Raw genomic sequence first — 12,614 nt, 5'->3', positions numbered from 1 at the left:
ATTAAGGAAACAATTCCATTCACCATTGCAACAAAAAGAATAAAATACTTAGGAATAAATCTACCTAAAGAAACGAAAGACCTATATATAGAAAACCATAAAACACTGATGAAAGAAATGAAAGATGACAAATAGATGGAGAAATATACCATGTTCGTGAATGGGAAGAATCAATATAGTGAAAATGAGTATACTACCGTCCTTCAGTTTATTTTGAGCTTAATTTGCTCTTCCATCTTCTTGAGATGGAAGCTAAAGTCATTGATGCTAGACCTTTCTTATTTATAATGTAGGCGTCTAGTGCTATAAATTCTTCCCTAAATGCTGCTATAATGGCATGTAATACATTTTAATATAAGTTTTCATTTTAATTCAGTTCAAAATATTTTCTATTTCCCTATTGATTCATTCTTTAACATGTGAGTTGTTTGGAGGTGCATTATTTAGTTTCCAAATATTTGGGAGATTTTCCAGATATCTTTCTACTATAGAGTTCTACTTTTTTAATATTATGAACAGATAATATACTTTGTATAATTAGAATCCTTTAAAATTTTTGAGACTTTATTAATCCATCTTGGTAAATGTTCTGTATGTAGTTGAAAATAATATGTATCCTTCCATTATTGAGTAGAGAGTTTTATAAATGTCAGTTAGATCAAATTGTTTGATAGTGCTGTAAAAATCTTTTATACTCTTATTTACTTTCTGTCTATTTATTCCATCAATTACTGTGAGAGTGATATTTAAATCTTCCATTATAATTATGGATTTGCCTATTTCTCTCTGCAGTTCTATTCATTTTTGCTTCATTATTTTGAAACTTGCTTTCAGGTGCACAAATATTCAGGACTCCTATTTTCCCTTGGTGAATTGACAGCTTTATCATTATGAAATGACTCTTTTTATCCCTGGTAGTATTCTCTGCTCTGACATTTACTCTAATATTAACATAGCCACTCCAGCTTTTTATTGATTATTCTTAACATGACATAGTTTTCCATTATTTTACTTTTAGCCTATCTGTATCTTAATATTTAAAGAGTTTTTTTGAGCACCATATAATTCACTCTTGCTTTTTTATCTAATCAGACAATCTCCACATTTAAGGAGGTGTTTAGAGAATTTACACTTAACATGGTTGTTAAAATGGTTAGTTTTTACATATAACCTTGCTCTTCTTTTTCTACTTGTCAAGTCTGCTCTTTGTTCACTTTTTTCTTCTTTATCTGCTTTCTTTTTGGATAACTGGGCACTTTTTCTGATTCTATTTTATCTTCTTTGTTGGCTTATTACTAATATCTTGTTTTGGCATTTTAGTGTTGTTTTGAGATTTATAGTATATATCTTAACTTACCACCATGTACCTTCTGGTGATAGTATCAATATAGCACTGCATATAATATAAAGCACTGTACTAGTATGGGCTTCCCAGGTAGCGCTGTTGGTAAAGAATCCATCTACCAATGTAGAAGACATAAGAGACACAGGTTTGATCCCTGGGTGGGGAAGGTCCCCTAGAGAAAGGCATAGCAACACCTCCAGTATTCTTACCTGGAGAATCTCATGGACAGAGGAGCCTGACAGGCTACAGTCCACAGAGTCACACAGAGTTGGACATGACTGAAGCGACTTAGCATGCATGCATGCACCAGTATACTTCCTTCTCTCCCTTTTAAGTTGTTGCGGTCATACACTTTACTTCTACATATGTTATAAGCCCAACTTTACATTGTTGTTACTAGCCTTCAAATGGTCAATGGTTTTTTTTCAGAGATTTAAATAACAGAAACTATTTTGTATTTCCCTGCATAATTACTGTGTCCAGTGCTCTTCATTCCTTTGTGAGATCCATATTTCTATCCACCATTATTTCTCCTCTAACATAAAAACTTCCTGTAACATTTCTTGTGATGTGAGTTCACTGGGGATTAATTCTTTCAGGACAGAAAAAAATTGAAAAAAAAATTGATGAAAAGCATAAACCTACCAGTCTAAGAAGCTCTACAACTCCCAAGCACACACACACAGTATTTTAAAAATATCTACACCAAGTCATGTCATAATCAAAGTGCTCAAAGCCAGTAATAAAAAGAAAGTCTCAGAAGCAGCCAGAAGAAAAATAAGTACATTGAATGAACAGAGAAATAAAAATAAGGATGACAGCAGATTTCTCCTCAGAAATAATTCAAATGAGATAACAGTGGAGAAACATCTTATAATGTTGAGAACAAACCCTCCTGTTCTAAACTCTAAACCCGGAAGATAATCTTTCAGAAACAAAAGAGAAATAAAGACTTTTTTCACCCTAAAATATTTATGGGACTTGCTTTTCATTTCCCATCTTTCAGGGATTAGTGTGCCTCTTTTGCTTGATGCCTAATATCTGAAGAATTATTTCATATATGTTATCCAGTTTTTTAATTATTTCATGCAGAAAGATAAGATAAATCCAGGTCCTATTGCTCCATCATGGCCATAAACAGAAACATAGCTTCAATTTGATATATATTTGTGCCATTTCCTCCTGCTGTAATCTACACTCCTAGAGAGAAGGAATCAGGTCTGCTTTTACTCTGCTGTATCTCCAAACCCGGCATTATGTCTGTGGCACAGGGTGGGTTCCAACAACTAAATTCTCTACTCTCATCAGGTATCACTTAATTTAGTGAATTGTAGCAGAGAAAGCAATGGCAACCCACTCCAGTACTCTTGCCTGGAAAGCGACTTAGCAGCAACAGCAGCAGTGAATTGTAGAGCTATTAGATGATCTGGAGATACTTTAGAAGAACCAAATTAGGATAAGAAAAGAAGCACATATCAGAGTCAAGGCTGAGAAAGGTCAGAAGAGGAAAAACAAGACTGTAGGAAGACAGGAAAATTATAAAATATAGAATGGACCCAACTCTTTCCCTTCTCTCCTGCTAGAACCACCTGACTTTCCAAAAAATTTCTCTTACACTTATACCTGATATGGCCAGCCACCCTTATCCACTCATCTCACCTCCATATATTCTTCACTTCTTCCTTTAGTTATAGAACCTCAAATTTCAGCTGAATAAAAATTTGAAAGGTACGTGTCTCAGCTTCCCCTGCAGCAAGGTGCAGCCAGGTAACTAATTTCTACCAATAGCATGTGAATACTCACATGTGCGATTTCCAGGCTGCATCCTTTTTAAAAAAAAATATTCTAATGTAAAAACCTACTTTATTTCCATTTACAGCACATGGTTGAGAGTTTCCTCAAATTTTACTTTTATTTTTTAGAAAAAAAATTTAGATTGTACCTTAAACTCAAGATTACTAACCTTACCCATATATACCAATAGTTGAAACTTTATGTGAATGAAGATCTTGTAGGACATTTACCCAAAAGTAAATATTCTCTCTTGAATCTCCACTATCTTTTATATTAAAACTTACTACAGATAAAGAACTCGACACGTTTGTTTCTTCCAAGCATCTTTAAAATGGAGCACCTTTATCTTGAATGCGGCATTGTTTTTCCTCTAGGCTGCATCCTGGAAAGGTCATGCTTTTCATGTCCTCTGGTTCTCCCTCTTATTGGAGGGAATATGGACATGGAATTGTGCTCAATTTCACAACATTAATATGGCCAAGAAAGTAGGAGTGATAACAAAAGACAGAAGCAATCTGGGTCCCTAAGACTGTGGAGCTACCTCATGAGGCCTCAGTAGCCAATGCTAGAACTGCTGTGTAAATAAAAGTGAAAGTCTCTCAGTTGTATCCCACTCTTTGGGACCCCATGGACTGTAGTCCTTGGAATTCACCAGACCAGGGGATCTTCCCAACCAGGGATTGAACCCAGGTCTCCTGCATTGCAGGCAGATTCTTTACCAGCTGAGCCATAAGGGAAGCTCAAGAAAACTGGAGTGGGTAGTCTATCCCTTCCCCAGTGGATCTTCCCGACCTAGGAATCAAACTGGAGTCTCCTGCATTGCAGGTGGATTCTTTATCAACTGAGCTATCAGGGAACTGTTGTGTAAGGGAGTAATATAATTCTGTCTTGCATAAGCCACCATTATGTCGGGTCTGACTATGTGATTCTCAATAATACCCAGAATCAAGCACTTGTCTGTTTTCCAGAGAAGCTGAAATGACTCAGAGAAGCCTATGCCTGGAAGAAAAGCTATACAATTTTTTTAATGTATTCATTTATTTTGATATGCAACTCAGACCCTAGAGTGCCAGAGGATCTGTGGACTCCCTGGGATCTGTGGCTTTGATGATTAAAGTCAATTCCTCTCAGAGTTCTGACTGCAATAGAACATACAGTGAAGAGGAGGTTTAAGTTGGACACAAGAAACTAGCCCTGCTGGCCAGCTGCCCCTTTTCCTCCCCATCCTGTGTAGGCAGGAAACCCCTCCCAAATCCTCTATCATTCCTTGTTCTTGTTGTTTGCTCAGTCCTGTCTGACTCTTTGTGACCCCATGGACTGCAGCACGCCAGTCTTCCCTGTCTCTCACTAGCTCCCTGAGTTTGCTCAAACGGTCATGTCCATTGAGTCAATGATGCCATCCAACCATCTCATCCTCTGTTGACCCCTTCGTCAGCCTAGCCTCAGCTTATTCCTAATGTCTTGCATTAGCCACATCTGTCCACAGAGCAGGGGAAGGGGAGGAAGGCAAACTTATGGCACCACCGATGGGGATGACAGTTAGGAAGAGCTGCCTGTCTGTGGCCCACCCATCACGCCCACAAGAGAACCCTCTGTACAGGTAGGCTGAGGGACTGAGTTGTCTTACTGCAGGGCCCCTTCTGGCCCTCGCCAAATAAATATAATATTTAGATAAGGAAGTGGAGGGAGGATTTAGTAAACACTTTCCTGAAATTCAGTAGTAATAAACGAGAAAAATGGACCAGCTCACTTCAGATAACCACCATGAGAGAAGTAATTACACCACTCCTGTCCTGAGCCAGGATGCTGGTGACAGAGACACCTGCCCAGGTGATTCATCAACCTCAGATTTATGGCCGCCTTAGGAGCCACATGCACCTCCCTTCCCCTCTGGTTTGCTTGAGACACTTGTATTTAGATCTTGTGAAGATCATTGATCTTCCTTTCCACTTCCTGAGGGGGGAAGATGAACACTGGCTGAGGGGCACAATCGAATATTGATTTTCTGACAATGATCGAGAAAAAAAATCGACCCATTCAAGTGAGTCAGTTGTTTCCAACTTCCCAAGACCATAGAATCCTGGTCTCCCAGGCAAATCCTTGAGTTCTTGATATCACAGTCAAAGCAAACAGAGAGCCCACTCCCTGCACAGAGAGGGATTAAAGCTGCAAATTTAACAAGGGTTGCAACCCTCAATCTCTTTATCATAAGAATGGGAATAAGAAGGCTGCATAAATGTTTCCCAAATGCATGAACAAATGAAGGTACTGAATCGTGAAAAAAATGAGTGGGACACGCCAAACCGTCTCTCTGCCCTCTCGTACAGTTAACACCAAAGGTTGCCAACCCAGCAGAGCTGCAACAGCAGAGATCATGGAAAGGGGAAATGACTCACATTGAGAGGTCATCCTGCTTTCAGGCTGGGAAAAGCTTGTTATTCTGATTTTACCAACGGTTCAGCCAAGGTATGGAGGTCATATAACAAAAATCCTACCAAGACCCTTGATATCCAACAGCCACAACCACACAGCCACAGAAGTAATCAGGCTACAGTAGCCCCACTGCCTGACCCCTTGTCATGTGCCAGGCACCGTGCCAAGGATGTTGTATTATCTTAATTAATCTCACAACAACCCAAAGAGGTGGGTGCTATTTTCTTTGTTGTTCTTATGATTTTTTCATGCCTTGATTCTGAGTTCAAAAGGAATATAGTCTTTTTTAAAAAGGTTTTATCACCAGAGAACCTCACTTCAGGTAGGAACAATAAAATAAAAATTCAATATAAGTGCAATCCTGCCCAAGGGTTTCAGATGGTCCTTTGCTCAACATTAGGGGCACAGGCAGCTTATACACCATGGAGGTATGAAGGGGACCTAACAGTGAAGTCAACTACAGGGCTGGCTGGGTGGATGAAGAACTCAAAAGCTCACAGTTGCCCCTTCCCCACCTACTTTAGGTCTAACTGGGATGTGTTTTCACAAGCTGCCTTTAGCTTCTTTTTATCAGTTTCAAAAACCTACACTTATCACATTGCAGGGCTCCTTTTATGGTTTCTGCACAGTGATGGTGGCAATGGGGAAGCAGAGCAGTTCACCACTCTTCACCATAACCCTCACCCCCTCTGACTACAGTAGAGCCTTCTCGATGCCCCATCACCCTGGGAGGCCAGAGATGCCTCTTCATGTCTGAGCTCCTGGCTGGATTCATGGACAATGCAGAGGGTCTTGCTAAATCACCCCTGCCATCAACTTCTGAGAAGTTCTTCTTTCAAAGCCTGCTCTGTGAGAGTTGACAATGCCAGCTTCCTTTTGAAGGTGGGTCTCCATCTTTCTTCCCCCACTGTGCCAAGCACAGTGCCCAGCACATAGCTGCAACTTGGAGAATTGCTGGTTAAATTGGAGAGAACTTGAAACAGAAATTGGACACGTATTTAAGGATTGCATCAAAGCATGAGAGGAAAGTGTTTATAAATCAAAATTCTTTTCTGTAGGTCTCTGGAGAGCAGAGCACTTCAAAGATGCCTTCAGCAAATCCTTTTGTAAGCCACGGAATCCCTTTCTCTTGTAAATAGCACTCACTCCTGGAGCTGGGACACACAAACACACTCACACATTAATACATACATGTATAAATAACACACACATTATGAAGGTAATATATCCTTGCTGGAGAAAAACAACTCAAACAGCACAGAAAAAAAAAAATGTAAAAGGTTAAACCTTCCCCTTAATCTCTCCACTTCCTTTAATCTAAGACCCTCACTATTATAATGCAGAGGTATCTTAGGAATTGCTTAGATGAGGGATATCTCCCTGCTCAGTCTCAGATATGACTTTGATCGATTTTTTTAATCACAGTGAGTAGGAGATTTCAGGACCGCAGAGACAGAGTCTGCCCAAAGGGTTTCTCTATCCCCCTTTTCTATGGGAAATACGTGGCTGCTATCTTCATCTGGAAAGGTAGGGCCTGTCACTGTACTGACTGGTCTGGGCCCCACACTGACTTAGCGCAGTCAAGTAGCTTGTGGTTACCTATGGGGAGAATGAGCTCCTCATCACTGGAGGCTCTGTCTGTAAGATGAAGACCTTTCTGGGGTCACTGGGTTCTAATCCTTCTCTTGACATCTTCAGGGCAGAACTCTTGGCCATTGGTGATATCCAGCCCCAGCTTTCTTATTTCATTCAAGACACCACTAAAAACTTTTCATTTTGTAATAAAAACATTAAAAGTGGGAAAGCGTGATTTCTAGAAAGAGTAAATTCTAGAAAAGACCTGGCCACCACCCATCTTCTCTTTGCTCTGGACAGGTGTGTAACCTTTCCTCTGAGGACCCTCAGGAGCTGCAGAACATTGCTACAAGAGTCATTCATGTTGCACATGACTTGGTCACTGCAGACAGAGGAGCAAGCACTGAGCAGGTCGGGAGGAGAAGCCCAGGCAGAAGAACAGCAAATACAAGGACCTTGAACACGGGCAGACCTGGCACATGTTCGAGAAGTGGCGGGAAGGCCAGTGTGGCTGGAGTGGAGGGAGCAGTGGGACAGCAGTGGGGATCAGTGAGGTGGGCGGTGTGAGAGGTTCAGTAAATGTAGGGCTGAGCCTACATTCAGTAAATGCAGGTTCAGTGAAAAGGATCTGGGTTTTGCTCTGACCAGTGAGAACACTGAAAGGTTCTGAACAGTAGAGAAGCACGATCTGACAAATTTCATGAGATCACTCTGCTGCCCTCTGAAGCAAAGAGTCCTAGAAAGAAGGAAGCAGGGAGAGTGGTTAGGAGGCTGCTGCAATCATCCAGGAGAGGGTGCATGGTGACTGGGATGGGAAACCAGAGGGGTGACCGTGGAGATGATGAGAAGTGGTCCAGGTCTGGGAATGCTTCGAAGGGGAGCCAGCAGGTGCGCTGCTGGATGTGACTGGGGGTGTGAGAGGATGAGAGGGGTTCAGCATCTCTGGCCTGAGACCTGGAAGGATGGAGCTGCCTTGGCTGAAACGAGGGAGACTCTCAGAGTAGTAGGTTAGAAAGGGAGAGGAAATGGAAGAATGGGATTTCAGGTGGGGACTCGTGAATTTTGAGATGCCTGTTGGTCCTCCAGGTGGAGATTCTGAATAGCGGTGGATGTTCGAGGAGAAACTGGGTTGAAAGTAAGTGTATGAGCATATGAACTGCATGTAAATATGATGGGAGTCTGGGGAGACTCCTAAGGGAATATGTGAGGATAGGGCGAAGAGAGCAAAGAAGAGAACCCGGAGACAGTGTAAGATTTACAGGTGGGAGAGCCTGAGGAGGAGCAGCCAGAGTGTCAGGAGGAAAGCCAGGGAGGCCTTCAGAGAGAAGTGAGCAACTAGGCTAAATCCCCGCAAGTCAAGTGTCCATGGAATTTGACCATTAACTCAATACAGAAGTCATTGATGACCTCAACAAGAGCAGCTGTGGTGGAGTATAAGGGAGTGAAATCTGGGTTGAGAAGAAAGAAAAGAAAACAGGAGAAAAGAAATTAAAGATAGCAAGTATGGTGACTCTTGAGGTGAATGACTGTAAAGGGAAGCAAAGGCAACAGAAGAGCATCAGTTTCGTTTTTGATGCTGTTTTGAGACTGGAGACATGAAGCAGTGTTGTACATCTGTTAAAATAATTCTGCGGAGAAGCAAAATTCAGAATGCAGGGGAGAAAGTGATGGGATGCTGGGTGATGTCCTTGAGCAGGAGAGAGAGAAAGTAATCTTGTGCGCAATGGCCTTAGATAGTTCATATCATCAGATCCATAAAGGATTTCCACATGTCTCCTAGTACAAATATTTATCCTCCAAGATATTTACTTGTGCACCTACAATTTTTATGCAAGGTAGCAGCATGCTGTTCATGCTTTTCATCCAAGTGTTTTTAACCCAAAAATACATGATAGATAGTCTCCTGAGCCAGGTCATAGGGACCACACTCATTTTTTAATGACTGCTTAATATTCAATAGTAGAAATATGCCATCATTTATCTAATCAACCCATTAATGAATACTGCTGCTGTTAAGTCACGTCAGTCGTGTCCGACTCTGTGCGACCCCAGAGACGGCACCCAACAGGTTCCTCTGTCCCTGGGATTCTCCAGGCAAGAACACTGGAGTGGCTTGCCGTTTCCTTCTCCAAGTGAAAAGTGAAAGTGAAGTCGCTCAGTCATGTTCGACTTTTAGCGACCCCATGGACTGCAGCCTACCAGGCTCCTCTGTCCATGGGATTTTCCAGGCAAGAGTACTGGAGTGGGTTGCCATTGCCTTCTCTGAATGAATACTAGATTATCTCAAATTTTTTGCTATTGTATTTTTACAAATGATGTGGGCATTCTTGCATATGTAAATACACACCCTTGGCTACTTCAGGATGATCCACTCCCAGACTTTAAATTGCTGAGACAAAGGGCATGGGAGTCTTGAATTTTGATAGACGTTAGATAAGGTTACCCCAGTGAACATCCCACAAGCAGGATATGAGAGAGGGAGTGGAACATCACGGGGGTTGTTTGAGTTTGGACTTTCCAAAGCAGACTTGCTTAAAGTAGTTCAGTGTCATAAACGTGATAAACCACTGCCCTCTCTTCTCTAGGCTGCAGGAATGTGCTGACACCTGCTGGTCTGGAGAGCTGCAGAGACAGAGAACTGGGACTGTGAAAGAGAAGAGAATAGGCAAGACAGGGCAGGAGTACAGATCTGGGGAGGGCTGGGTGTCCAGGACAGAGAGCCAGGCTCCAGTCTGGTTCCTCAAACCACCCCCATCAGGCCCCTGGCAAGTGATTCAGCCTCTCTGACAACAAATGTGCTTATGTGGATCCAAGCAGTTAAGTATGAAAATGAGATTGTAAATGTTGGGGCAGAGGCTGCAGGCTGTCCGCTGATAGTCATTCCCCTCTTCTTTCTTACTATTACAATGCTTATTTGGGGCGGGGGGGGATCAACAATTTCCCATTCTTTAAAAGCCTTACATTTTCAGCCTTTCTGCAGGCTGTCATATGACACAGTTCCCATTAAGGAGATGGGAAAACATATAGTTCCCACCCCCTGCAGGCAGTCACGTGACACAGTTCCCACCAATGAGATGGGGAGGAGGGGCAAAGATTGGTATGGGGCACTTTCAGAAATCTGAGAAACGCAGAAGCCCTCACCCTGTACCCCCTGAGCCAATGATGGAGCAGCCGGCTCGCTGTGGTGTTTAGGTAGACCGCACTTGCCTAGGACTCTGAGAGGAGGTAGAGAAGGAGGCTGGACCGATGGCATCTTGGAGCTAAAGGGCCTTTGCTACACTACCCCCACCCCCTGCCCCATCAGAGGCCTTGTTGGATGAGAAAAAGAATCTGACTTGTCTAAGCTTCCCTTGGTCAGATTTCCAGTTGCTCTCAGGAAGGCCATTCCCAGCTGCAGGAGTGGCAATGGGCAGGGTGACCGGACTGGACTCCTGGCCACCTGGCCCACCCTCTCTTCACCGCTGGCCAGCTGTGGGAGGGAGCTCAGAGGGCTGGGCCTCTCTGATCCTTGTCCTCTCATCTATAAGGAGGGCATTAGTGCAAGGAGCGCCAGCCTTGTGAAGGCCAAAGGAGAGTAACATGACACACGCTCTTTGAAGGCTTCTGTCCTGAGACACAGAAAGCCTGCGAGCTGCTTCTGATCTCTGACTGGCGATCAGCTAACCTTGGACAAACCCCACCACTTGTCTGGCCCTCTGTTCCGTGCGGATACACCTTGCAAAGATGACATGGTTCAAGAAGGAGAGGTTGTCAGTGTGTAAGTATTGACTTCAGGATAGTCGAATGTCCCCACCAGGGGCCGTGAGGATGACGGCTCAGGGTTCACACAGTCAGCAAGGTCAGTGGGTGGTGGGAGAGCATCACACTGGGAGCCAGGGGCCCTTCTTCCTGGCTCGGTCTGCCTGCATGGAATGCCCCTCCTCTCCTAGGCCTCAGCTGCCCCCTATAAAATGCAGGGATTTTTGTTGTTTTTGAAAACTATACATTTGGATCTTATCGTTTGATAACTCTAAAAATGAGATTCTGTCCCTTCCATCATTTGCTGGTTTGCGTGTTTGACTGATTTTTGTAGACTGTCTCTATGCCAGGAATCAGGCTGAGATGTAAACTTAAGCTCTTCTCAGGCTTTGCCTAAGCCTTTCCCTGGACATGTACAATCACTTTCTAAGTTCCCTTATGCATGCTTTTGAGTGCCCTTGTCTTTAAGTGTATGCTCTTAAAAGGGAGAAAGAGAGAAACCAAGGGGAGAAATACACCAGCCAACGACTGACATTGAGAGTTGCAACAATGACTTCTCACCTCCCTGTCTGCACCTCCATAGATAGAAGCAGCAATTAGTGGTCAGAGCACAGGTCCCAATATTTGGAGGACAGAGTCCTGTTGCCGACACTGGCTCCCTAAAGTTGTGTCCAAGCTGCTTCAAGAACATTTGCACTGCTGCTTGATATTGGGCCAGAGAATGGAGGAAAGGTAACTGCTACCAAGCTGAGCCAAGGTTAACCATAATTAATAACAATTTACCAGCCAAGACTTCTCCTAGGGGAAGTTACAAGGCTTCTAAAATTCTCCAGACTTCCAAAATAAATTAGGCAGATTCTGCAAGTACAATTTTTGTCTAGGTGGGGAGATGGGTCCCTGGTTTTTCCTGCTCTGACATCTTCCCCTGAATTGTGAGACATTGAGATGGTCACTTAAGCCCTCTAGGTCTCTGTTGCATTACCTGTGAAAGTAAGGGGGTTGGACCAAAAATTTCAAAGATTTGTCCAACTCTGAAAGCTTAAGATTCTATGTCTAGGATGATAGTAGTTCCAGTATCATTGGACTATTGGGAAAAACAGAAGAGACCGGCCATAATGCAATGTCAACTGACAAAATAGTCACAATCTTAAAGTTGAGCATTATGTTTTATTTGGTGGAAATTTTTAGGACTTTAAGCCTGGGAGACAACATCTCAAGTGAGCCAGAGAACTGTTCCACGGAGGTGATGGGAAGAGCCAGACTATACAGAAGTCTTACCACAAAGGACAGGTAGTCTGAACATCACAAGATTATTGCTAATTAAAGAAAACCAGATATCCCAAGTTAAGGAATTTAGCGTTTTTCTATGCATGGGAAGATGCACGAGTCTGGGCTCACTGAAACCATTCCTTTCATATGCATCTCAGCTCTCTGGGTTCAGTATCCTGTGTTTTTCTCATCCTGAGTTCCTCGGTGCTCACCACAGGGAGCAGCTGCAGCCTGGTGCCTGCCAGACCACAGGCACTCTTCTCCTTCCTGGGCGCACTTAGGGCTCAGAAATTCACATTTGGAGGGCCAGAATCGCTGATGACTGTAACATCCTCGTTTACTGATATGGTAGGAGATACTCCGTTTCTCAGCTTTTTACACTCTTTATTTTGTTTCTGTTGGTATCTTTTATTTCCCTCCACCCAAACTCATTGGAGGATATCTATGGGTCTTTGTGACC

Source organism: Bos indicus x Bos taurus, chromosome 2, assembly GCF_003369695.1.
Source record: "Bos indicus x Bos taurus breed Angus x Brahman F1 hybrid chromosome 2, Bos_hybrid_MaternalHap_v2.0, whole genome shotgun sequence".
NCBI classification, from domain to species: Eukaryota; Metazoa; Chordata; class Mammalia; order Artiodactyla; family Bovidae; genus Bos; species Bos indicus x Bos taurus.
The sequence above is the reverse complement of the archived record's forward strand: the minus strand, read 5'-3'. Positions refer to the sequence as shown.